Source organism: Phragmites australis, chromosome 9 (genome assembly GCF_958298935.1).
Source record: "Phragmites australis chromosome 9, lpPhrAust1.1, whole genome shotgun sequence".
Classification (NCBI taxonomy): Eukaryota; Viridiplantae; Streptophyta; class Magnoliopsida; order Poales; family Poaceae; genus Phragmites; species Phragmites australis.
This window is the reverse complement of record NC_084929.1, coordinates 4,052,897-4,075,638: the sequence shown is the minus strand read 5'-3', so window position 1 is coordinate 4,075,638 and position 22,742 is coordinate 4,052,897. Positions and strand designations below refer to the sequence as shown.

The 22,742-nt window shown below is 45.8% G+C and overlaps 1 pseudogene; it reads left to right on the top strand.

The window, feature by feature from the left end:
- Positions 1-1,772: 1,772 nt before the first annotated feature.
- On the top strand, positions 1,773-17,747 carry LOC133929640 (disease resistance protein RGA5-like; annotated as a pseudogene).
- Positions 17,748-22,742: the final 4,995 nt, after the last annotated feature.

Below are 22,742 nucleotides of genomic sequence, written 5' to 3'. Positions count from 1 at the left end.
CATTTGGCAAGGAAATTTGGCATACACACAGATAAGCAGTTCCTGAGAACCGAGCTGTGCTCAGGTGACTAGGTATGTTGGTTACCCAATTATGTTAGGCACACAAAGATGCGCATAATTATGTTAGGCACACACATGCGTATTAAGTGGACAAGGCATATCCCTACATTATCGGTGTACACTACGTTTGGTACACACGCATCATGTGTAGGGGATGCATACACGTGTAAGAGCAACTCCAGCAGCTACGGCAAACGGCACGCCATCGCTACTTTTGCTCGAATGGTGAAAAAACGCACTCCAGCAGCTACGGCAACGGCATCGCTAACTCTGTAGACACGCTATCCTCCCCGATCGCGTCGGCAAATGTAGCGAGTGAAGTCCGTCGCTATCCCTGGGCTCCTGTGCACGTCGTGGGAGGAGGGAAGGCAAAAGTTGCCAAATGCTTCAAAAAATCATTCATTTTCCCCTCTTTTATAAATTCGAAAAGTGAACTTCTGAAATTTCTAAAATCACATTAATTTTTGTGCTCGTAGAATAAATAACAGAGAACCCATTTTAACTGGTTCCAACTAAAAATCTCTTACAAATTTTAAATGAAAATTCCCCAAAGTTGACTGCTTTTGTATTTCGCTTGAATTTTTAGACGTAAATTTAATTCTCAAAAATCAGAAAAAAGTTATGAATATTCATCTAAACTAATGTACTAATTTCTAAAATTATTTGCAACCTTAGGTTATATAGTGAAAAAGTGAAGTACTTTGTAATGCTTTATTTATACTCATTTTTATCATTTTATATGAACAGTACCGAAATTTCTCAAAAATCAAAATAGTGGTCTTCTATTGCTCCAAAAGTCCTAAAAATTTTTGTACGTATTCCATAATCCATGTGCCTAATTTCTAAAATTATTTTCAATCCTAAATTATATGGTAAAAAATTGAGTTCCTTTGTAATGCTCTATCTCTGTACAAAAGAAGTAGCCATTGGAATATAGTCGTAGAACAAAATAGTTGTTAGAATATAGCCGTTGGAATAAAACCGTTGCAAGAAACTGTTGTTATGAATAAAATATAGTATATGAGATATGGAGAGTGGAATTTGGTTAGTCTGCTAGATTGTACAGAAATATGGAGGAGGAATTTTTTGAAATAGATAGACAAATGAAGATATAGACAGTTAAATTTGGCTAGTCTGTTGAAGTTGCTCTAAGTGCGCGTGCTATGACGTAAGTGTGGCATGCACGTAGCATGTAGCATAATTGAATTGTGCACGTATCATGTGTGTCAAAGAACATATAATTACTATTATAATTAACCCTCTTATGGTACGCGATCTATCTAATCCGTTTACGCATCTATCTATATAGGTTACTCTCTTCCACGAAACACGCTTCAACAGGTAAACAAGTTTAACCATGTCACCAGAATCTCTATACTAGGAAGTCAGAGCGACCTCCCTTTCCTTTGAGCTACTTCTGCCTATCGCACAAGAGAGCGCACAGGGTAGAGGGGGCACGTCTGGGGCTTCCCTTGCTTTGAGCCTCCTTTCGACCTCCATTGCAGACAGAGTCTAGTTTATCACCCTCACCTTCTTCCCTGCGACAAATCACGAGCAAACAAAGAGTTACGAGCAAACAAAGAGTTACAAAGTCCAGAGGAATTGTTTGTGTTCACTTGAAGACGGAATTATACATGCCGGATGGTCCAAATCATATATCGGAGGCGTTACCGGTGTAAAGTCTAGTAGATTTTCTCTCGGTTTATTGGAAGATGGACTCATACACGCCGGATGGTCCGGCGTATGTATCAGAGGCTTCGCCGGAGGATTCAGTGCTTGAAACGGTTAGTAACAGCTAGTTTTTGGTGGATGATTCATACTAGATGGTCCTTGTTTGGAGCTTGTGCATGCCGGATCATCCGACGTTCACGAAAAATGTGGTTGGTTAGGTAACGGCTAGTTTTGGACATCTAGTATATATATACCCCCTCATTTTGTCTCATGGGGTAACTTTGCGATTCAGAAGAGCTGAAACACTTAGTGTGTGATCAAGAGGCAAGGGAGTGCACTAGAGTGATTTGCAAAGTTCTTAATTGAAGATTAAGGATATCATTAGTGCAAGAAGAGTAGCAAGTGTGTATTTAGCTGTAATTTAGGCTTGATTTGGGTCAAGTGAAGCTATTGGTTTGTTACTCTTGGTGGTTGGCAATACCTAGCAGATTTTGGTGATTGGAGCTGTCTTGGTGAGCTCTTGAAGATCTTGTGGGAGCCTTAAGAGAAAGCTTTATGCTTGGTTTGAAGCCCACCAATCCGGAGATGGAGAAGCGGCTATCATTAGAGAGCACTTGAGTCTTGGTGGCTCAAGGAGGAGCGATATCCTTAGTGGATGCTCCAACGAGGATTAGAGGGGAGTGCCAACTCCTCGTCACCTTGGGAAAAAATTCGGTATCTTTTTGCCCATCTCTTTATTTTCCCACATTTATTTTCTTGCAAGCTAAATTTTCGCTATTCACTTCTTGTTGTAGCTTGCATGTTTTCTTTCTTAGTATTCTATCAAATTTAGTCGTTGTAGTTGATTTACTATTCATCTAGGATAAGATTGTTTACTTGTTCTAGAGTTTGGTTGAAATAGTTTTAATTAGGGCCCAATTCATCCCCCTCTTGAACCTTTCAATCCTTTCACTCGGTCACACCGGCCAGAAACAAATCCACGTAAAAAAACAACATGCTGCTACTACAGTGCGGATCAAATTGGTAATGCTCTTTGAAATTCTTCTACTTGCTCCTTGAATTTTTCCGCTACCTGCACGGCGTCACATTGGACGTTCTCGAAAGTTTGACGGTTTCTTTTTTTCCATATGTTCCACTAAAACGCGATGACCACCCCGTCAAAAGTTCTTTGTAGTTGTTTGTCAATACGGCGTGACGCTGCGTTCCACTAGCATCTAATTATGCGGTAGGAAGTTAATTGCAGGATATCGACAAGACAGTTCGACGACTCAAAACATTGAGGGCCAAATATCACATTGCTGGTCAGATCGGGGAGATAAAGACTCTTGTGCTTCAATCAAGTAAAAGGCGCACGAGGCACAAGCTTGATGAATGCATCACCGAATCATCAAGCAATGTGACTGTTGACCAACGAGTTGTCGCACTCTATGCGAACACAGATGATCTTGTGGGTATTAAGGAGCCAATGAATGGGATTGTCAATTGGCTAATAGATGAGAAGCAACAGCTGAAGATGATGTCCATTGTGGGATTTGAAGGTCTTGGAAAGACCACACTTTCTAACGAGGTGTACCGAAAGCTAGAAGGGAAATTTGACCGTGGAGTATTCGTGCCAGTGTCTCAAAAACCTAACATCATGAAACTTCTGAGTAGTTTACTTTCACAACTTGAAAGAAAACAGTCTTGTCATCCTTGTGAGTTACATGATCTTCTGAACAACCTTAGAGGATATCTACAAGACAAGAGGTACTTACGCCTTAGTCATCTAATTGTGTGCAACTTGATAGCTAGATTCTTCCTGCACAAACTTGTGTAAGGAAATTTTTAGAATACATAGATAAATATAAGTTTTGTGTCTTTGTGAATGAAATTACAAGACAAGAGGTACTTACTATGTGTCTTTGTGAATGAAATTTTTAGAATACATAGATAAATATAAGTTTTGTGTAAGGAAAATATTCAACAGGTATACTTAGATAAATATAAGTTTTGTGTACCGAATATATGGCAGTTAATGGTACCACCTAGAATTTATATTTTTCTTTGGTTGCTCTCTAATAATCGGTTGCTAACAAGGGATAATTTGGCCAAAAGGACAGTAGAGGACTTATCATGCCTGTTTTGCAATGAAACAGAAACGGTTAATCATCTATTTTTTGGCTGCTGTGTAGCTGAGTTGGTTTGGCAGTTTTTATCTGATCTTTTTCATGTTCAGTTAGGATCTGATTATGAATCCATAGCCCGTTAGTGGGTAAGCAATAAGAAACATATTGTGATGAATGCTTGCTGTGCAGCTGCTCTTTGGTGTATATGGAAACTAAGAAATGCATTATGTTTTCAGGGACAAACCTGGTTTGGTGTGAAAAGTTTGGTGGGCATGATGGAGAGAACACTAAGGAGATGGAGGCTGTTGTTCAAGGTTGGCGAGATGGAGCTATTGGATCACTGCATCGGTGCACTGGAGGTGTGGGGCAGGGAGGCACCAAGACTGAAATGGCGGGAGGATCAGGAAAGGTGTATCTCAAACCATGCGAAACAAGTCAGAAGAACTGGAAATCAGCGTGATGAGGGTAGTTTGAGTTTGAATGGGACGTTAGGAGAGAATTTTGTCATATTAAATAAGTTTGGCGGGCGCGCCTAGAATACGCTTATGCTTTGAATGTTGAACCAAAAGACTTTGCGTTTGATTCAAAATGAATAAAACGGGGGAGACCTTTTCTCTAAAAAAAACAGGTATACTTAAGTACAAAATGACATTTAGAATACTTAGAGGATATTTGTGCTCAACAAGTTTTTAATTCAAATTAATACAGCTACAATCAATTTAAATTGAATTTAACATGTATTTGAACTGGAGTGTTTCTTATCAATCTAAGCCATTATAACATTGTCCTACCAATGTAAAGCTTGATTCTTCATACGTTTCTCTGATTCATAAGAGAATTTTGGATTCTTTTCCTATAATTGTTGTTAGAGTCCAACCACATTCACATTTAAAAGGCATAAGTTTCTAGAAAAATTAGTTTTGCAATTTATGTAAGTACATGTTTGTATCCAAATCAATTTGATGTAATTGCACATGGGTGAGAGTCCTTTTTACTGGAACTTTTAAATATATCTGAATTGTTATACATACAAAGGGATGCTGATGTGCAAATTGATTCGCAAGATGTATTAGACATGAGTCTTCACATAAAATTTATATATAATTCTACTTAGAATGGTGTCCCCCTCTTTTTGAGAATTTTTATATCCGGATTTATGTAAACCGAAAAACGTTATTCATGTACTAATCAATTTGCTAGAATTGTGCTTGTCATGAAGTCTTTAATTTTTTTCCTTTTAGAAAATTAGGGTCATGCCCCCGGTCAAATTTGTGAATATATATGGACCATCGTATTGTATGAGTTGTTTTTTTACACCGTATCATCAGTTAAGCACCAGGGAGTACAACCTACCTCATATCAAGTTCTAATCATTTGATAAATTGAAACCTGCTTGAACTACATAAACATTCAAACTTATCACACTTCAACGCTTAGAACCCAGCAACGTATTAGAAGAACTCCAGATTGTCGCATTTGGCTTTCTCCAGTGACATCTTCCCCAAGTGTATGTTCAGAACATTAAGGACCAACAATCCTTGGAGGCACTTTCAGCTGGTTATTAAGAGCTTCCCCAAAAAAGTGATCCATCTGTGTTAACATATAATCGGAGCATAGTGTTCTTCAGCTCCTGAAGATCCAGAGGAAATAATTTTTCAGCACCAAGAAATTTTACCTTAGCCCCATCACCAACTTGCTATTTTTAACCAAATTACACAAGAACTGTGCATAGAACTTTTGAGCCTTCGACCACTCAAGTTGACTGGCTATGTGGCTTTGTCTTAGCATACCACTGAAAACCTATCTCATGTGTGTTTCATGATGAGTACATGTTCCTAATGCCGAGGACATCCATTATGGGCAAGGTAACAAATAGCGTTCATAGCGGCCGCTATTGCGGTAGCGGATCTCTGCCGCTATCGCGTCGAGGTAGCAGGCCAAATGCAGCGATTTGTAACTTAGCGGCCGCAATTGCAGGTTGCAATAGTACTTAGCGGGCCGTTACATTGCGTTGCAAAACCTAGCAGACCAGCTCAACTCTCCACCCCAGCCTCCACTCCAGCTGCCACTCGCCAGATGCCCAGGCCCCGGACCACGCTCGGCCTCCGCCTCACATTAGTCATCATCACCACCGCCCTTACCCCGGCCGCCCTGCCCTGGGCCCTAGCCGCCTCCTACGGCCTACCAGTGTCGTCCTACCCCGGCTGCCGTTGCCGCCTGTGCCCTGGCCGACCGCCAAAGCGCCGCATGTACCCCGGCTGCTCGATTGTGCCCCGGCCGGCTGGCCCCTAGCTGCTCGGCTGTGCCCCGGCCCCTGGGCGCTTGGCTACCGTCTGTGCCACGGCTGCTCAGCTGCTCCCCGCCCGTCTCAAAATTATGAGTATTTTTAAAATTCCACTATTGTAACTTAGCGTCCGCAATATCGCCCGCTATCCACAATCCGCTACCCGACACCAATCCGCTACCACCCTGCTATATGCTATTTATTACCTTGATTACGGGTGGTCTTTTTCCTGCATTTTGAGTTGCCTGTCTTGCGTTTCTAATAAGTTGTTTAAACATTGGCATGTTCTATCTTCAAACAAGAACTAGCTGCAATATCTTCATTAAATCCTGAATGTTCACCTTTCGCAGCAGGCTAAATTACAACTTCACTGGATACTCAGAATCGTACTCTAAAAAGAAGCATTGCATATACATTTTCCAGGAATACATCAAATTGTAACATCATAGGAGGTCTGCTCTACGTGGCCTCATCAAAGAACCACACATCTGAATACTCCACAAGAAAATTACTAGGATGCGCTTCTTTTGCATGCATAATAGTCTAGTACAAGTTGCTGGTCCATATTCAGTAGTCAGTGGTAACTAAGTAAAATAACTCTGAACTGAATGGTCATTCTATCAACAGATGGTAAATATTTTCCCTGAGTTCCAAAATATTAGCATAAATTTGGGTGGATAAAAGACAATAATGCTTATGCTGACTGCTTATATAAGACTACAAATTCATATTCCAGTTCCTTTATGTCAAAAGAAGCCATAGTCAATCCTTCAGTGACTTGACGACAAAAGCATGCTTGGATGTCAGAGGATGCAATCAACATGTTGTTCCAAAGAGATAAAGCCATCAACAGTACAAATTATCATGAAAATATCTACCCACAGTGCATACATGGACTTGAAACCACAATAAGAGAGCATTAAAATAGCCTGTGGCTCTCTAAGTTCGAGTAGAAAATTGGAAATTATCTAGAAAGTAAAAGCATTTATAGGATCAAACTAATGCCTGAAACGCATATGTTGGACTTAAGGCCTTGTGATTCTATAAGAATTTGATAACCCATCATTAAGAGATCAATAGGTTATCCCGTGATGCAGAGGACGAAACTATTTTCCATTATCTAAAAAAAATCAATAAGAGATTAATGATGGAGCACGCCAGGACCACTGCCATATATCTTTCTGTTACTGCTTGCTACAGACAACATCATCTGTAAATTATTACTACAGTGAGTGAAGAAAAAAAATGAGGCTTTTGCTAATCTGTGAGCTTACCAAATATTTTAAAACATCCAGATTTAGCATTAGGGCTAGGCTGGGGGTGGGGGTTCACTGGCGGAGGCAGTCTTACTGGGCCAGCAGCCCAATGGTGGAAGAGGGTGGGAGTTTTTTTTATTTATATATTTTTTTATTAAAAAATTTAAATAAATAGATTCCCCGTAGCAGAATTTGTAAAACTAGACGTCTGCAGCCCTCTCAGAGGGCGGTTAGAGGTCCTAATCACCTCCTGAGAGGGCGGTTAGCCCCCTTGCCGCCCTCTGAGGGGACGGTTAGGGCCTTTTTTTTCCTCTAAAAATATAATTTTTTTGTGTAATTGAAGAAATAAAAAGGAAGGGGTGTAAGGAAATTAAGAATTTAAATTTGGAGTAGGTTATGTAATAGTCGGAGAATAAAAAATTAGTAATTAGCAGTCGCAGCATTTTACGTGGGTATGGGGTGCGAACAAGGACAAACATAATATTAAACATAGGGCGAAAACATTACAATACACTGCAACCGCGACGACACGATGAGGAAACAAAGGTGGCATGTACGGTTCGCACTAAGACCTACTTATTAGTGCGCCAATCCTAATCATAACATGCCTTAGGGAGGGAAAGTATGTCGGGTTACATTAGGTACTCTCTACTGAGTGCATCTAGGATACTTTCCCTTTCGGAGGGTATCGGGACCTGCCGCCTTAGCACGGCGGGCTCTCTCCCGCTTCCTTTCCCTCTCAGCCTCCCGAGCCTGAGCCACAGTATGGTCGTGCGCCGCCTTTCTCATGCGCTCTTCTTCCTCCCGCTTGAGGCGAAGTTTCTCTTGCTGTTGCTCGTACTCCCGACGTACGTACGCTTCCCTTCTCCACCTCATGTTCATGTCGACCCATTGCTTCTGTGAGTCATTTTGCTCATTGTCGAGCCACTGAATAAAATCACAGAGCGGTGGAGGGGACTGAACAAATGGAACAAGATGAGTGGTTAGTAAAAGAGGGTGCGAAATCGGAAGAGATGAGGCGGATATCTGTTACCGTACCGGTCGATAACCAGTTGTTGCATGTCGAGGCTTGTCATACTCATAGTTGGCACATATGAAGAAGCGCAGCCCATAGGTGTATGAGATGTCTTGCGACTCGCGGAGCTTACAAAGGTCACCACAGAAGCACATTGGTGGTTTCGAGATCTTCAGGTATGGTAGTCCTCCAATGTTTCTTTGGTGGGTTTGATGGAGCTGAGGAAGACATTGCACTTGAGAGATATGAGAAATGAGTGATGCTTCAACGTAAGGAGGTTCGGCTATTTATAGTTGGGGGAGGCATGAGCATTGGATTCGCTCGTGAAGAAAGGAGTGAGGGCAGGGGCGTAGCTAGTGGCAGGAGCATCGGATTCCATCTTGAAGAATGGGAAAGTTGTGTCATTGATCATGGCCAGAGATTCCACATTTATTGGTACCCGTGTTGTCATTTATTGTTTGGAAAAAGCTGGGTAGTGTTGTCACGTCTTGTTTAAAGCCTGCGTCAGGAGGCATGTGTTGTCAAGTCATGGTTAAAGTTTAGTAGTATGGTCACTTCTTCATTGAACGTGTCTGAATACGAAATGCATTTACGACATGCTAAGTCGACCATACAAAGTAAACGTGTCTGAATACATAGGAGTACATCACGAAGCGAATATGCATATGTAAGTTACATAAAATGTAAAATGCTACTGCTGCCTCCCTCGTTGCCGTCGCCCGTGCGCCCCATCGTAGTCCCGATGCCGCTGGTTAACCCTCACGTGACCCCTGGAGTAGGTGAGGGGGTCGGGTGGACCGACATGTCTGGTAGGCCTAGTAGGGACCACCGGTGTCGAGGTCTTGTCCTGCGTGGGCTGTGTCCGAAGGGGAGCACTGGAAACCTGGGACCGCTGGAGGATGTCGTAGTCAGGTGTGCCCCCGAAGAAGTCACGGACGAGGTCGTATGCGGCGTCGGGGCCAGCCTCATCCTCCTGACTAGGGTAGGAGGACTGTGAAGGCTCTGCAGGCGTCCATGTGTACTGGCTGGAGGGGCCTACGAACAAATAATCACGTTAGATACGAATAATATGGTATTGGAAGTAGTAGTAAAAATTGTATAATTGTACCTGCGTGGTACGACGGTGCAGCAGAAAAAGGCCACGCTATCGTGCCGTAGTATGGCTCGTACGTTGCGGGCGGGGTCGGGCGTGGGGCCGCCGAAGACGGACCAACCTCGTCATCGAAGTAACCTGAGCACAATATTAACTTATTTTGCTGAAAGTATTACAAACTAAGATGAAGGGTGCCACCAGTACCTGAGGGTGGACGCACAGGGCTCGATCTACGAGGCTGCGTCGAGACTTGTGCAGGCGGACCTAATGAATATTTAATAATAAGTAAAGGATATTGTTCAATATTATTCAAAAGTATAATTCGTACCAAGTTGCTCCGAGCCTCCATGACGTGGTAGAAGGGGTAGTGTGGGTGCCGACACGGATGAACGACGGTGCACGTCTGACGGCCGAGACGACTCGGCGTGGACACCACTGGACCTGGGAGGCGCCCTTGCTACATCTGTGGTAGATCGGCAGGAGGTAAGCTTCAAGGCGCGCGCTGTCTTGTTGAAAACCCGCTTAATGAAGCTCGCAACACCTGACGCACTTAGGTGGTGCCCTTGCCGGACACGGTCCATGGCAGCAGCTGCATCCCTATGTACATCATAAACGATATCTGCCTGCGGATACGAACAGAAGTAAACAATTACAGTATACGGTTATGTTCGTTCAATATGGACTACTGACTTCAAAAAATAACTTACTGCTAATGCGGCGTCCTCGTCCCAATGCACCGGGTATGCCTCCGTTGTCAACGCGATGTGGGGCCGGACACCCTCAGGGGTGTAGGTGACACGTGTGCGCGTACGTGGAACGTACCACCGTAGGTACTCATTGAAGTTCCGCTCGGTGTGGGGATGAGTCTCCTCCACGACATCCTGTAGCGCTTGAGCCCATGTTGCCACGTATGGGGCCAAGCGCTCTGCCCAGAGGTTGCCAGCTGGCTGGCCTTTCCACGTGTACCTGCATTTGAACCACGGTAAATGTAAGTCACAGTGAAACGAAGGTTGCGAAAACTGTAATTTTGCATATGTACCTGTGGACTTGCACGGGGACGGTACAGATGTGGACGAGAGGGAATGCCTGGTGATGGCCAAACTGCTGCATGACGCGGTGCGGTGAGTACTCTTCGACGTAGATGTCGAAGACAAGGGGCGCCTTCGTGAGTCAGTACTCCTCGTCGCGGGTACACAACGGTGACAAACCCAACCCTGCATGCGCCTGCACGGCCAAGATGCTGTATGGCTCCCATACCACGTCGTCCGGACGTAGCCTGTCGAACTGGGTACGAAAATGCTCGTATGCGCTGCGAGGCTGCTCGTGCGCCCAGTGTGGCTGCGTGACAAACATCAATACAAATCTTTAGAGACAAAAAGAATACGAAGGAAATTGTTAATGTAAAATACGTACCCGACGATGACACCACATCGAGGCCATAGTAGGCGCGTCCTCGTCCGGCTCGCCGTACCATTCCTCTGGGTACGGGGAGCGATCCACCACCGGCCTGCCTATAGAGAAATGCTCGTATGACCACAGCTGCAGAAGAAGTGGACACCCGGCGAAAGTGGCTAGTGGCTCTTTCTTCATGCATGCGTCGCAGAGCGCCCGATATGTCGCAGCAAGAACAGCGGATGCCCAACTGAACTGCGGTACGTCCTCCGCATCAGCGTTCGCTATCGACCGGGCGTACGGCACAAGCGTCCTGGCAACCAGGTGGCCTTGGCCACTAGTGAACATTACCCACCCAAACAACCAAAGCAGGAAGGCCTCCAAATGCCTGGAGACCACGTATGCGTTGGCATGTGGGTGTATGTACGCCGGCTGCACATATGACTGGTGTAAAAAATGAGCATTACTACATACTATATTAGTATTTGATAGGTTGTATGGTACCGTACCTGGAACTATAGGATCCACTTCTTCGTTGGCCCTCGTGCATTTGAAAGATATGTACATTAATATATTGTTAAATAAATACATTAACAATATACTTTGAATGCAAATTAACTATATCACTATATGCAACATTAACGAATATTAAAATTGTACAAAACGAGCACAACGCACATAAAACTCACCTAGACAACAGGTGCATCACCGGGTGCATTTTTGGGACAATACTTGTACGTGTGACCTATTTCATTGCACTGATTGCATCGCTTCATCCTTAGGCCAGCCTCGGATTCATCCATATCGTTGCGAATCCGACGAGTTTGTCTTCGGCCCGGTGCGTTCTTCATCTTTTCCAAATCAGGCACATATATTCTTGCAGGCCCTGGATTACTTGTAAAAGTGTCAACAATGCCGTAACCATACAGCTCCTGGTTCCAGGTGTTGAGTATTTGATCTTTCATAAAATACTTTGACACATATTGCCTGGGAAGCATATGGTGCTCCGCACACGCAGCTATGACGTGTGTACAAGGTTTGTGGAGTAATTGTGGCTTCTGACAACTACAGGTGCATGTCCCACTCCTTAGCACACACTCTTGAACATGCCGCTCACATCTACCCCCCCTCCGACCCTTATCCCGACACAGGACACTGAACCTGTGCTCCGCAGTGCCCTCTTGATTTGCGCGATGCATGTGGGCCTTCTTATTAGCCTTCTCCATATACTCACATAGCATCCGTCCATAAAGCATACAATTGTCCTCCATTACAACCTTAGCAGCTGCATACCGATCAATAAAGTACTTACAGGTCCCATGCAAAATGCCTTCTACAATTCCAACTAGTGGTAGGGACCTCATTCCTCGCATGACCCAGTTATAAACCTCTGCAAGATTTGTAGTCATTACTCCGTACCTTGCACCACCACTGTCATACAACAGAGCCTATTTTTCATTTGGCTCATTACGTATCCACTGTGAGAAGCTCCTAATAGATGAGCCTGATCTCCTTACAATCTGCGGAGTATCGGTTGAAAGAGGACTGAGAGCTATTGGTTCATCACCGTTAGGTGCAGCCTCCGCAGTTTATTTTAGAGTCAGTTCATCAAGTCTTGCCCATAATGCATTGAACTTACGTTGCTGGTTTTGACTGCACAACTTCTTGAAAAGCTTCATTAACTCTTTATTTTTAAACTGTCTGTAGAAGTTCGCACCCATATGGCGCATGCACCACCTGCTTTTGAGATCGGGCCACTGTGCTGCTACACCCCATCGCACGCTACCATATTGCATATCCAGCAAAGCCTGCAACAATCCTGCATGTCTATCATGAATGAGACACACATCTGGTCGGTCAAGAACAATTACATGTTTAACCCGCTCTAGGAACCAATACCAGCTGTCCCCGTTCTCACTCTCCACGAAAGCAAACCCTAGTGGCAGGACTTGGTTGTTACCGTCGACCCCAATTGCAGATAAAATCTGCCCTTTGTACTTCCTAGTCAGGAATGTTCCATCTAGGCATATGATGGGTCGGCAATATCGAAATGCTTTGATAGTTGCAGCGAATGCAAAGAAAGCACGCTGCAACACTCTTTTTCCGCTGTACTCCACATCAGTAGAGGGGTAATGCTTGATATCATAGTAGCTGCCTAGATTTCTTCCACAAATTGTGGCTAATTGACGAGGTAGATTGTGATATGAATCTTCATATGTTCCGAACCTCATCTCAATAGCCTTTTGTTTCGCCCTCCATGCCTTCGCATAGTTTATTGTGTACTGGAACCTTTGCTCAATAGCACGGATTATTGATCATGGCTCATACGTTAGGTTGTCCACAATCTCTCCATACATAACATTTGTAATGAAAGCAGAAGACAGGTTTCGGTGGGCGAACTCTATTTCCTCAATGTGACAATTATGTTCCTTAACTATTGAGCATTGCCAGTAGTCTACCCATTTCCCTCTGAATGCGTGCACCCGCCAAGGGCACTGAGGCACTAAGCACTTCACATCGTACTCCCTTTTACTTAATTTAACAACATTGAATTGCCTACAAAGAGACAACGACCAGAATTTCACTGCATTAATAACTGCCTCTTTTGTAGGGTACATAGCACCCTGTGACACCTCGTTCTCATGGTACTACCACGGTGTCCGGTCAGCCTCGCTAACCACCAACTTCGAAAATTCATAATCCTGCCACTCTACAGGAACTGGAGCATTACCCTCCTCATCAGACGAATCCCCATCGGCAAGGCCTTCCTCCAACTCTTCATCCTCCAAATCCATATCTTCAATGATGCTAGGGATGTGCTCCCCTTCATTAGCTACACCCATCGGTTGCAGCTCTGGAACATCACCAACTTCCTCCCTGGACCCGACATTAGCCGCCTCTGATTCATCTTTTACTGCCTCACTTGGTCCTGCTACTGCTTCCGCAGAGTTCACCTCATTTTGATCTTTCAGGTACGCCTCAGCTAACAAAACAAGCTGCAGGCCACGTTCACAACATATATCTATATACTGCCTCCAAGTTGATGTGGCTTCGATGGGAACAAGCTCACCAAAGTATCCATGACTAGCACGGCTGAGGACAGCTTTCAACTTCAGCTCATGTTGCTGCGGATCCAGTTGGAAAAACCGCATGAGCCATTTGCACACACCCACAATGGTCCTCTCATTAGCTTTACTAAGCCCCTTTATGACATGACGAAATCCAGACAAATCTACACCGTTAGGACCGTACCTAATTTCACCCTCACGATAATATATCTGAAAAATTAATTTATCTGTCATCCCTGAAAACACCCGCAAACATAACCAATGTTAAGACAACAAACTATATTTCTAATTATCGGATAAAATAATTTCTAAATGCTATCCTAGGTTCGCAAATTATCATATACTGTTACCTCCTACGTCCACAGGTACAACTCCAATATAGTAAAAATAATATACTAAAAATAATATTCTACATTGCACTGCTATCGTACCATTTTCTAAATAAATTTGACAATTTTCTAAACCCTAGGTCATAAATGTCTAAAACCTATGTCATATACTACTACTGCACTAATTAACAACAATAAAAAGGAAAAAAAGACTTACTCAAAATTTTTCTTCAAATCCGCGGCCCAAATGCAACAGGGCTTCGCCGACCTCTCTTCCTCCCCTCTCCTCTCCTCTCTTCTCCTCCCTCTTCTCAACTTTTTCTTTTTTCGAATTTTAATAAATTTTTGGCCTATTTTTCGGCCTTTTTATAGGAGAGGGCGGCCGGGCGGGCAGCGCGGCGCGGCGGGCGGGGAGGCCCCTTACCGCCCCTTGAGAGGGCGGTAAGGACATTTACCCGCCCCCTGAGGGGGCGGTAAGGGACCGGCTCGGGCGGGCAGGCCGTACCCGCCCTCTGAGGGGGCGGTTAGGCCTACCGCCCTCTCAGGGGGCGGTTAGGATCTCTAACCGCCCTCTCAGAGGGCTGCAAGCGCCTAGTTTTACAAATTCTCCTGCAGAGAATCTATTTATTTAAATTTTTAATAAAAAAATATAAAAATAAAAAAAACTCAGAGGGTGGCGGCAGTGCAGTGAGGCATTTTTTTTGCCTCCTTTTCCACATTCACCTATCCATATCTGTCCTACCTATTGTACGTGCAGTGAATCATGAACGTCACGGTATACACAAATTTTCTACAGTATGCACTTAAATGTACACAAGTAATTTTTTTAGAACAAAGTAACAAGCAAAACAAATGCACTTTGTTAAAAGTAGTTCCACATTTTAAAATATAAATTTCAAGAGCTTAACTTTACATATATTTGGTATAGTAGAATGAGGTTTGTGCCTCTTGATTGGATTAAGAAGCTAAAGTTTTAACATCAAGTAGATAAATCGTTCCAACTCCCAACATTACAGTAAGATGATTTATTATAGTTAGCTAACATTATAATATTTTGAGGGGAAATCACAATAAGATTCTAGAAAACATGAATAGGAAAAGAATATGGTTCACATTAAGATTAACTTGTTTTCTTGGTTTATTATTTCTGATCAAGATTTCTCAAACAGAGAAATGCAGCTTTTATTCTTCAATAAGTTTAAATATTAGCTTAAATGATGTAAATTATTTCTACTTTCGTTTTTATTGAAAATGTTTAATATGTTCCTCCTACTTAACAGAACGTCCTATTGAATTATTTGGCAGGTGTGGTGTGGCGTTGTGTTTTCGTTTTCGTTTTTTCTGTTTTTGTGCTACCTTTTGCATCTTCTCTTAATGGAATGACACGTAGCTTTCCTGCATTGTTTGAGAAAAAAATATATTTGGCAGGTACTTCATTATAATTGATGATTTATGGGATGTGTCATCATGGAATGTTATAAAATGCGCTTTCCCCGAAAATAACCTTGGCAGTAGAGTGATAGTAACCACAAAAATTCAGGATGTGGCTAAGGCATGTTGCTTCCATGGCCATCAGTACATCTTTTACTTGAAACCTCTTGGTGAGGAAGACCCAAGAAAACTTTTTTTCAGTAGAATATTTGGCTCCAAAGAGGAGTGCCCTCACCAACTAAAAGAAGTTTCAATTGAAATTCTAAAAAAATGTGGTGGTTTGCCACTTGCAGTTATTACTATGGCCAGCCATTTAGCCAGTGAAACTAGGAATCGAAAGGAAAGTTGGATGCATGTGAGGAGTTCTTTGGGCTCCATGCCTGGCACAAATCTCACCTTGGATTGAATGCGGCAAATATTAAACCTTAGCTTTAAAAATCTTACCCATCATCTGAAGACATGCTTATTGTATCTCGGAATGTTTCCGGAGGACTATACAATGGAGATATCTGATTTGGCTGGTCGATGGGTTGCTGAAGGTTTTGTTAGTAAAGCGCATGGGCGAGACGCCGAGGAGGTTGCAAGAAATTATTTAAATGAGCTTATCAACAGGAGCCTTATTCAACAAGTAGGCTTTGAGTATACTGGGGTTGTGACATCTTGCAAACTACACGACATGATACGTGATCTTATCTTGTGGAAGTCTGCAGAAGAGAATTTTGTCAGTGTCATAGATGATTCGCAAGACATTACAGGACTGTATGACAAGGCCCGTCGCCTGTCCCTCTGCTTTGATGGTGCAAAAGATGGCACGACATTACCGGCAAACATAAGTCTCAGGTTCGGTCATTTGCAATCTATAGATGCTATCACTATATGCCTTCTTTGTCAGACTTCAAATTTCTCCGAGTTCTAGTTGCTGATTTTCATACTGGTTCCCGGAACAGCCCAATTGTTGACCTCACTGGACTGTGTAAACTTTATCAGCTGAGATATTTAAAGATTAAATGTTGCTCTATGTGTGAGCTACCTACACAGATTCGAGGGCTACATAATTTGGAAACATTTGATTTGAAGATAGGGTGGAAATGGCCATACAAATCCCATTGGATATTTTTCATCTACCGCACTTGCTGCATCTTAAAGTGCCATACAATACAAGGCTTCCTGATGGGATCGGCAACATGAAGTCCCTACGTTCTCTATGTGATTTTAATGTGGCAATGAACACACTAGCAAATATTAAGGGCCTTGGGGAGCTGACCAATCTAAGATTCCTAGCTCTGGGATGTGAGCCTGATCCAGCCGATGCTGATAACTCAGATTCCGGGGCCAGATGGTATGCATGCTGCTCTGCGCTCTTCCCTTGGAAAACTTTGCAACCTAGAGTTTCTGAAGGTGTACTTCTGGTATGGCCACACAGATGCCTTGAGCACCTTATCGCCTCCGCCCCGTTGCCTTGAGAGATTCCAAGTGGAAAATGACTGCAGCTTTTCTAGGGTCCCTCGATGGATAGGGGAACTCCAAAACCTTTGCAAGTTGGTACTCGATATTGAGTATCTGCTCTGGGAGGATGTTGTTATTCTTGCAGAGCTGCCAGCCCTCATCTACCTCTTCTTAAGCACCTGGAGAGCCCCAGAACAAAGGATCGACATTGACGAGGCAGCATTCCCTGTTCTCAAGTATTTGATAATCGGCTGCAGCAAGATGTCATAACTGGCCTTCCAAGCCGGGGCAATGCCCAAGCTCCAGAGGCTCCGTCTACTATTCTACGGACACGGGAGGCATTATAACACGTCCGCGCCTGTGGGAATCGAGCACTTGTCAGCACTTGAAGAGATTTCTACAGATATCGGCTGCTTTGCTGATCCAGAATCCCGTATGACAAGCACAGAGTCTGCATTGAGGAGAGCCATCGACATGCATCCTAACCGTCCTCGTGTTGATATTTGGGAGAAATATCTCAGCTCACAGATAATACTAAGCGATGTTATTAAGAGTTTCTCCGGAACTCTCGGGTTTCGAACTCCCTGCAAAAGCTAAGGCTTCCGGAGGTCGTGAACTTCTTAGACCACCGCCTCTCGAGATAGGGAAATAAGCTGGCTTTCGGAGAGAATATCAGTAAAAGGAGAACACTAAAGGCAATTAGCCTGACACAAAATGACCGGTAGTTAATGCCGGCGCAAGTGGTGGCTACCCTGACCTCCCGATGCAAGTGGAGGCCACTCTGACACCCAAGACAATGCGGTGTCGCAATTAACGATCGGTTGGGTACCGCGTCCCTAGGGCCACATGCACTACTGTATTTGCCATAGTAGATAATATCTTCTGAGCAGAGTAAAAATATTCTACCTAGGCTCGTGCTGTGCGATTCGGCCGGCTCTAGGTCCCTGTGGTGTAGTGATAGCTTGTATCACTATCTTTGTAAGGGTATACCTGTATATTTACACCCTACATGGCACTATAAATATAGACCTTTGATCACCAGACTAGGGAGACCAATCTTTTTTACTATCAACACGTTTTTGGTTCTCCCTCCTCTCTATTTCTTCTTCAAGCTTGAGTTTCCTCTCTAGAAGAGACTATCGCCGCACTTTGTTCGTGGAAGACATCTTCTCTTCCGCCAACAGCGCACCGTCCGTGGGGACCTGAACATAGAAGTACAAGGGGAGGTAGGACACCACCAAAGACCACCAAGGCGCTAGCCCAAGCAGCCGTTTCCATCGCTGCACCCATGCAAACGTATGCATGGCAGCCGCGACCGGGCACACTGTGTGCACCCACCAGCTCCGCAGCTGGGCAGAACAGCGACCATCCGGCCACTGCCGACCCAACAGCTTGGGTTGGCACAGAGGCCCAAGCCAGCGCGGAGGCATTCCAACAGTGGCGCAGCGAGGACCCCGTCGCACCCCAGGGGGTTATGGCTAAGGTCGCAGCCAGACAGGCTGCCTTCCAATGGTTCTGGGCGCTCGAGCCTAGGGGCACTCATGCGTGGGCCCGGCCCCTAGACGCCTCCTGTGACGACGCCCAGGGTACCTTCGTCGAGCCAGTGTCCTCTGAGAGCCTGGTCGCCCGGCGACCCCGACAGCCTCCCCGCGTGGAAGCAAGCTCCGGGGAGACCACTGGCCTAGGGGGCACAGATCCAGCCAACATCCTTGGCACCGACCACAAGCTCCGGAACCACCAGAAGGGTACTGGTGCATCCTGCACGGACCCGGATGTGGCCACAATACAGACGGCTGCCGAACCCTCATAGCTTTCCGGGAAGATTACCTCAAGAGGCAGACGGGACGCCCAGTAAGGGAAAAAAGCTGGTGACAAGCGACTCAGGGGTCGCAAGCCTGCAGCGGGCCACCAGGTGGGCGGCCAGGCCTTACCGAGCCCCCCTCGGCCTGTTATGCCGCCCCCGACTCCGCTGCCAACGGTGCAATACCCCAGTGATGAGGACTAAGTCGCGAAAAGACCCTAGCTATAAACAGAGTCCGGCAAGCCTCCAACGTAGGGGACCCAGCCTGAGCCTCCGGAGTGGTTGGGGCCCCCGATGTGCCTCCCCCATCGGGTTCGACACTGGTGGGATTGGTCGTGACGAAGAGGTGCAGGGCTCCGGCAATAGGGCTCTGAGTGCTCCGGATGCCCACGCAGCCCAAACCCTTCAGCAGGCAGCCCAGGCTGGAGAAGCCGACCCTTTCGCTGCCTTCAGGCTATGGAGTTCTTCCTGGCCTTCGACCTTAATGTGGAGGCCTCATTTTGGCAAAGGTATGCCCGCTTATGGCCACCAAGCAATAGCTTACCTAGCTAGTTAGTATTTATACAACAAAATCAGCATACTCTGAAAGTAGCTAGCTTATCTGATTGAAAGTCTCTACGACAGATAGCTGCTAGGTAGCAATAGGATACCATAAGACTTAAGTTATATCTCTGTTCAAAAATAAACAGTAAAACCTAAGTTATATCTACAGTCAAAACTTAAGTTATACCTTCGCTGAAATAAGGCATAGAGATTATCCCCCACCGATGGCATGGCCTTGGTAGCGGAGATACCTTAAAAACCCTCTGACAGGTCGTAGGCGAAAGCCTCGATGCCGTAGAGGTACTGAAAACCCTTCGACAAGTCATAGGCGTAAGCCCCGACGCTATAGAGGTACTGAAAACCCACCAACAGGTTGTAGGCGAAAACCCCGATGTCGTAGAGATACAAAGAAACCCTCCGGCAGATTGTAGGCGAAAGCCCCGATGCCGTAGAGGTAATAAAAACCCTCTGACAGGTTGTAGATGAAAGCCCCGATGTCATAGAGGTACAAAGAAACCCTCCGGCAGGTCGTAGGCGAAAGCCCCAGTGCCGTAGAGGTACTGAAAACCCTCCGACAGGTCGTAGTTGTAAGCCCTGATGTCGTAGAGGTACAAAGAAACCCTCCGGCAGGTCGTAGGTGAAAGTCCCGATGCCGTAGAGGTACTGAAAACCCTCCGACAGGTAGTAAGCGAAAGTCCCGATGTCGTAGAGGTACAAAGAAACCCTCCGGCAGGTCGTAGGCAAAAGCCCTAATACCATAGAGGTACTGAAAACCGTCCAACAGGTCATAGGTGTAAGCCCCGATGTCGTAAATGTACTAAAAACCCTCTGACAGGTCATAGGCGAAAGCCCCAATGTCATAGATGTACTAAAAACACTCCAACAGGTCGTAGGCGAAAGCCTCAATTCCGTAGAGGTACTGAAAACCCTCCGATAGGTTGTAGGCGTATGCCCTGATGTCGTAGAGGTACTGAAAACCCTCCAACAGGTCGTAGGCGTAAGCCCCGATGCCGTAGAGGTACAACAACCCTCCGACAGGTCGAAGGCGTAAGCCCCGATGCCATAGAGGTACGGAAAACCCTCCGACAAGTTGAAGGCATAACATCGATGTCATAGAGGCACGGAACCCTCTGGTAACTCGAAGGCGCTCACCGAGTACCAAAGAGGTCGCCTCAGCCTCACCATCGGCTCAGCTCCATCAAAACTTCCACCGGGCTCCGGATGGCCCTATCTCCGGAGCCTCACCATGGCTAAGGGCCGAGGGGGTCGTGGACTGCCTCCCTCGGCCTAGCCATCAGCTTCACCTCCGGTAACCACCTTTGGGCTCCGGATGGCCCTGCCTCTGGAGCCTCACCACAGCTAAGGGCAGAGGGGGTCGCGGACTGTCTCCCTCGGCCTAGCTATCGGTTTCACCTCCGGTAACCGCCGCTGGGCTCTGGATGGCTCTACCTCCGGAGCCTCTCGAGGGGGTCACGGACTGCCTCCCTCGGCTTAGCCATCGACTTCACCTTCGGCAACCGCCGCTGGGCTCCGGATCGGCTTCACCTCCGACAACCGCAGCTAGGCTCCAGATGGCCCTGCCTCCGGAGCCTCGCCACGGCTAAGGGACGAGGGGGTCGCAGACTGCCTCCCTCAGCCTAGCCATTGGCTTCACCTCTGGTAACCACCACTCAGCATGGGCCCCGAAGTGCGTTGCCTCCGTTCGAACCCTGACGGCCTTCGACTCCAATGCCTCTATGCCTCCGGCTTCAGCATGGGCCCCAGAGAGCATTGCCTCCGTTCGAACCTCGACGGCCTTCGGCTCCAACGCCTCTACGTCTCCAGCCTCAGCATGGGCTCCGGAGCTCATTGCCTCCATTCGAACCCCGACGGCTTTCGGCTCCAACGTCTACTACACCTCCGACCTCAGCTTAGGCTCCGGTGCACATAGATCCCAGCAAACCCCCATGGCCCTTGGCTTTGACAACGGCTCAACCTCAGGCGACCCTCGCCGGGCTCTGGACTGCATCATCCCCGCCGAGCTTCAGATAAACCAAGTCGATATCTCTGACTCTCGTCATTGGGCTCTGAACCATGCAGTTTCCTCTGGGTTATGCCATCTCCATCTGGCTTCGTCACCATCGCTTACGGTCATTACCAAGAGGCTCTTCAATGGCTAGAAGTTATATTAGGATATCCTGACTATGAGGCTGGGCTGAAGCTAGTTCCTTCTACATCTGTTCGCCCCTCCACACCTCGGGGCTAGCAGATGAGGGGGTACTGTTGCAAGAAATATCCCAGCCCACAGATAATACTAAGGGGACGCCATCAAGAGCTTCTTCGGAGCTCTCGGGCTCCGGACTCCCTGCAGAAGCTAAGGCTTCCGGAGGCCGTGAACCCCTCAGGTCACCGCCTCTCGAGACAAGGGAAGAAGCTGGCTTCTGGAGAGAATATCAGCAAAAGGAGAACACCAAACGAAATTAGCCTGACACGAAGTGACCGGCAGTTAATGCCGGTGCAAATGGTGGCCACCCTGACCTCCCGATGCAAGTGGAGGCCACTCTGACACCCGGGACAGTGCAGTGCCGCAATTAACGACCGGCTGGGTACCGCGTCCCTAGGGCCAATTGCACTACTGTATTTGCCATAATAGATAATGTCTTCTGAGCAAGATAAAAATATTCTACCCAGGTCCAGACTGTGCGATTCGGCCAGCCCTAGGTCCCTGCGGTGTAGTGATAGCTTGTATCACTATCTCTATGAGGTTATACCTGTATATTTACACCCTAAATGATACTATAAATACAGACCCTTGGTCACCAGACCAGGGGGACCAATCGTTTTTACTATCAACATATTTTTAGTTCTCTCTCGTCTCCAGTTCTTCTCTAAGCTTAAATCTCCTCTCTAGAAGAGACACTCGCTATACTTTTTTCGTGGAAGATATCTTCTCTTTCGCCAACACGGAATATGAGAATGTTGTGGCCATTTTTCAATGAGTATACTCCTCAGTAATAAGCATCATCTATAGAACTGAAAGCTAATGATGGTACGTGAAAATTCGCTTCCTTACTTTAACTCCTTGAGTTTTTCACCTTGTTTCTCGATCTTAGCTCGGGTTGTGCCTACCTTATCCTTTTAATTTCGTTTGTGACTGTTCCTAGTTGTAGCTGTCAAGCTGAACATGGTTGTACTGCTTTCACTAAATGGTAGTTGTTTCTTCCAAGCAGGTTTAGTAGAAATGTCTGGCTTTTTATGCAGTCGCCTGA